Source organism: Eucyclogobius newberryi, unplaced genomic scaffold, assembly GCF_026437365.1.
Source record: "Eucyclogobius newberryi isolate DKJ021-1_F unplaced genomic scaffold, fEucNew1.0.hap1 SCAF_13, whole genome shotgun sequence".
Lineage (NCBI taxonomy): Eukaryota > Metazoa > Chordata > Actinopteri > Gobiiformes > Gobiidae > Eucyclogobius > Eucyclogobius newberryi.
In genome coordinates, this window is record NW_027315757.1 from 28,569,289 (window position 1) to 28,575,100 (window position 5,812).

The window sequence follows — 5,812 nt, forward strand, 5'->3', positions numbered from 1 at the left end:
AGGTTTTCATGGCAAAACGTTCAACCACAATGTTGTATGTACCTGTGACGCTGTGGCCTTTTGTGCATGAGATGTTCAACTATTCCTGTCCAATTTAACCAATATGAGTCAAACATATTGGTTAGGGCACCAAAGTAAATTGCAATTTCAAGGGTTGCAAACATTATTATAATATCCACTGCAAACTATCACTACTTCTAATAAAAAGAATATGGAGTGCTTGTCCAAAATACAGATTTAAAAAAGATTATCAAAGACAGGTGCTCAAAAGTGAGAAAAGAGAGCTTCTTTACAAGAGAAAAACAACTCTGTACCTGATTTTATTTCATGTTATAAAGTAAAATCTGTTTTGCCCCGAAAGACATGTATCTATTTGGGTGAAATTGAGACCACAGCACTTTTTCTGCATCTAATTATAGCGCGTTTTATTCTCTTTTGTTAGCTTTATTATGACAGCAAAACTTGTGGGCTATGAAAAGAGTTATGAAAAATGCTTTTAAACTCATCATGGTAAATATGTAGGACGCTCGGAATGCAATAAATTTGTACCACTGCAAAACTACTACAATATTAAGTCTCTGAGCTGTACAAAGATATTCTGAAATGTGCTGAAATGACTCCTGCATTAGATTAGTAAAGTTAATATTTCCGTCTTCTTTCAAAAGTGAACGCTTCTGGATCTTTTAAACTGTGCACTGTAAACTGAAGTACATTTCACATACTTCCCCAATGTTTCCTTTCATGTTGCACAAGCTACATGAGCATTCGACTGTTTTGTTGTTCAATATTTCTGGTACACTGCGCAGCTAAGTGCTTCTGACAAACAGAGCCTGCCCGTGTGACCTAATCTGCCCTCCTGGTGATGTTTTGTGGGAAGTGAGGCACCTCTTATGTCATGCTTACATTTGAAAGTGCCCCTCTCTCTCATGGTTGGCTTTATCCCTCTCCTACAGAGCTGAACCTTCTCCCGATCCTCCACTGTATCTATGCGAGCTCCAGCCAGGACGCTAACCAGTCCCAGGTGCCCCGTCCCAGCCGTGCCAGAAACCGGGGCCCACCTACACTGTGTGACTTTTACATCGGACTATTCTCAACAGAAGAGCAAATTCTACAGGCCGCACTAGCTGCTCCGTAACCGTTTATAAGATGTTAACAAACGGCACCTGGCAATGGTAGAGTTAAGACATTTCAATATTTACATATGGTTTAGGAGTAGTTTTATTTTTGGACATTGTTAGTCAGGCTACACAACATCCTGTTTTTGGTTAGGATCGAATGTGTCTCTAGTTGATAAACGTTGAGGAACAAGCCATATTTAGTTTAGCTGTTTTCTATTTCTGAAAACACTGAGTGAATTGTATATTAGTGAAGCTTGTGCGTTTGTTGATTTGCTGTTATTATTGGGGCGACATAAAGATATATAGTTGTGCGATTTGAGGAGTTACTCAAAACGTATGAGTAAAGCTGGTTTTAGCGCCTACAATTTCAAGCCCATTTAATCTGTTCTTTGTTCCGTGCTCAAAGTCAAGGCATTTTTACCTCATTTATTTTTATTTTTAAAACTGAAAATCACTGTATAATGCAAGTTAATGAGCCCCACTGAAAACATGGCTCATCCAGGAGTATTACTATTTTGTAGTTTCAGCTTTGAATTGCGGTTTGTATGAATTGTGCTTTATAAATACATTTGATTTGATTTTGATTTGATACTAAGTCGTTAAAGTTGCAGTTTACAGTGAACAAAGTGTAAAATGACGACCTAGTTATGTCATTGTTCAAAAGTGAATACATGAAAACAGCATTTTACTGTATGTCTCTTGTTTTGTATTGTTCTTTTCTTTCTTTCTCTCAGCTTGAAATGTTCTTTGCCAAACTAAGCGGACAGAGGTGAGGTCTACGTGACTGCCGCCAGGTCGCTGATAACGCCTATGGAAGTGAATGCACAAATACAATGAATATTTAGGCTCCTTATTGCACCACCACCATGGCGTGCACACGGCATGCTCCCTCACGGCGCGCATGAGCAGGCTAAGTAATCTCACTCCAATCACATCCATCACAGACGTATACGTGTGCATTCTAATGTAAACTACAACTGGGCTTAAACTTGATCTCTCCTCTCTGCCCTCTGCAAGTTGCGTCACCACTTTCACGACGACTGCTATCACCGCCGCCGCCTTTTACAGAGATCTTTTTTCACTTGTATCTCATCTGGCATCGGGCCGGTGATTCGTGCCCCAGTGCCCCGCCAGCAACGCCGTCTTAAAACACAAACAACGCCGGCGTAACACGTCCGCTCACATCCGCGGCGCGCTCGGCCTGTCTGAACATGAGGAGAAAGATAAACTGTGTGGATTTGCCTTTCACTATTGAAGGGAAGAATCCGATTACACCAATAGAAGCGTCGCCGTGCCATAACGCTGCTACGATGTCAATGACAACTGCAGTGGACGATGACTTTCTGATTTCTGATGACGATCCTCTTAAAAGACGCCAAAATGATGAAGAAAATGTATTGTTCCCGGATCGCAAAGGCCGATGTGATTTATATTGACAGTGGCGGAATGCTACTGTTTATTTTGATTCCGCGTAGAGACGAGATGCTTGTCAGAGAGCTACATGACTTCATTCGAAACGGATGTCAGGGTGTGAGCTGTAAAGAGCGACGGAGACATGAGGTGAGGTCATAGATCTGACTGTAGATACAAGTTTACAGATTGTTGGACTGACAGGAGTAAAATGGAGGTGACTTTTACCCGTTTTTACCAAGGATACCGCACGAAGAATAAATAAAAAGTGCTCTGCTCTATGACTTTCTTTAAAGGAGACATATTGTGCTTTTTTTCAAGTACTTAGCATTAAACTATAACAATAAGTAGATCATCATTTTACATTTGTTCATTGTAAACTGTGATATTGATCTAAAACGACCTAGTTCATTGTGGCATTTCTCTGTAACAAGCAGTGGATTGTCATTTACATGTTTTTTATTTTTGAAAACTGTTTGAGAAAACTGTGCAGTCTTAATTTCTTTTAAATATTAATAATAATATTACGGGGGCACGCAAGCCTCACTTGCATGTCAATACAGGATGAACTCAAACATGCAAGAATCAATCAAAATATAACTTTGAGTGAATTAATGAGGAGGAAAAATGTTAAAAGCCCATTAAAGTAGATTTAGCATAGTTGGCCTCCTTTTAAACAAGAGTGGAAAAATAAATGTCTGCATTATTTTTCTTTTATTGTATTATTATACATTGAGTTGGGATAATAAGGCACTTTGTTCAGCTTCCCTGTCAAGTCTGATAGATGACTCATGTTCAGAAGACTTTGAAAGACATGAGAAACTAGTTATTGCAGGCAGAGTCTTGCTATAACAATGGCACATAAACGACATCAACGATAAAATAACTTTAACAATCATTCACGCTCACATTGCTGAGTGACATGCAACAACATGGAAGTTAATACTCACTTCTTTTTTTATGATTGATAGGCTTTGGCGCTATCTCATTATTTAAAAAAAATAAAAAATAAAAAACAAATGGATGAATTAAATTAGTTGCAAAGGTTCTTGAACTTCACAATCGGCCAAACTATTCCTAAAGCACTAAATACAGGGGTTTGCAGGGGTTGGAGGTGGTGGGTGGTATGGGTGGAAGTGCGGTGGAGATAATCCTCAGCTTTTGGCCTAAGTCTGTGGCACGCTGGCCAGATCAGTGACGGTGGGCGGAGTCGTGCTACCTTGTGGCAGTCACCCAGCCTTCCACCTGACTCAACTACAGCAGCCTCCATGCTCAACCTGCTGCTGCAACGCTTCAGTACACACAAGAGCGTTAATAATGTAACCACGACCACAAGTGCACCCTCCCTGACATTTTCATGCAAGGAGATCAAGTCAACAAATGAATGGCTTGTGTTGTGCAATTTGTACTTGTAGAAAGCTAGAAAAAATGATAATAATAAAAGTTGAAAATAAGGTTGTCAAAATGCGTTCTATTGTCCAAAAAATAGTTGGTAATCACTTGTGGAATCAAAATTTGTATAGAGTATTTTCCTTAGTATTGAAACTTAGTTTGTATAGACATGTCACACATAATTATGCCCATCAAACATGGTCAGAAATGTGATTATTGTAAATTATAGTTTCTGGAAGACCTTCAAGTATTCTGTGTATTAATAGGCATGGCCCACAGGTCTCTGGGTTAATGAGTTCAGTTTAGAGGTTATGCAGATGACATCCCAGCATTCTGAATTTGAGCAGTGAGTGGCAAACATGCCTGAGAGACTATGGTGAGAAATGACATTGTCTCGTGCAAGAGTTCCTGACATCTAATAAAGAAAACCAATCAAATACTTGTAGAAAAGGAGGAACCCTGCAGCTACGCTCATGTTTTTCACTGGTACAGACTTTGTCATATACACATTTAACTCATTACCTTTCTCTTTTTACATAAGATTTCTGTGCACAGCTGAAGTGTCCTTCCAAAAACTGTTACAAACAAGCAATCTAATCTAATTTTTCACCTTACATTTTGCCCTGTAAAGTTAATTTGAGACAAACAAAAGCTCCACGGACAAAAATGAGGCTAAAAGAAAGTCTATTCTTTTCTATTTTCTGCCCCTCACTGCCACTCAGTCAAAATGTTGAGGAGCTTTTTTTAAATAAAAGAATGTAGGTGCAGAACCTCTGAAGCAATGTAGTCAGCCCCGGGGACAGATCAAGTTGAGAGGTTAAGTCTGGGGTCAAAAGGTCAAGTCACCCCAAATGCACGTTTCCAGGATGAACACTGGAAAGATGTCTCATCCCAGCCACCAGTGTGCGGGCCCCATGGAGCCCCGGCTGTTTAAAGAGCTCAGCTGACAGGGCAAGAGTCTGTCCCAGGACAACGCTGCTCACCCGCCATCTTGGATCTGCTCATCAATCACAAATGTAACCCCCCCCCGTCACAAATATGTGTAATCTTGTAAAATGCAACCCCTTCAAATTGCCATTATTTATTGTGAAGTAAAAAGTTTGGTCTTAACCCTTGTGTAACCCTGGTCTACTGCATTCCTTAGAACAGACTGTAGAGGGGCAGGTTTTTGTAGAGCCATGACCTCTGGGCCAGAGCTGTACAACACGCCAGTACTTTAGCATCAGCCCCCAAAATATCCACAACACTAGAAATTAAATATAAAATGCTCTTAAAAATGACCAATTTAAACCAGAACCAGAATCAAACAAGGATAAGAGGATTTACCAACCAGGTCTGAACCAGGGCGGACCCAGACTCAATCAGGTCTAAAGCAGAATTAAACTGGACTAAACATAGACAAAACAACAGGTTTAAACTAGTCTTGGTGTGCGTGTGCGTGTGCGCGCGTGTGCGTGTGTGCGTGTGTGTGTGTGTGTGTGTGTGTGTGCGTGTGTGTATGTGTGCGTGTGTGCGTGTGTGTGTGTGTGTGTGTGTGTGCGTGTGTGTGTGTTTTCATATTAACCTCAAACCTTAATGTTATGTTTTACTTGAAATTAATTTACACTTTATTGAATTTTACAGAGGAATTATGCTCGTAAACACTTATTAACACGAATGTCCGCTGGGATTCTTCAGATAACTCATCTTCCTCAGTCCACACACCACAGTCACAACCACTTCCCTCTTTGTATTAATGAGAAATTCTCTCACAATCTGAGCCCGTGTCAGGGGAACTCCCAGTAAGAAGAATGTGTGTGAGGGACACGTCTTGTCAGTGAAGATATCTACTATTGGTTGCATTGGTGTTGTGGCAGTGTGTGAGAGCAGGCGGGTCGCCATCACCATCTGGC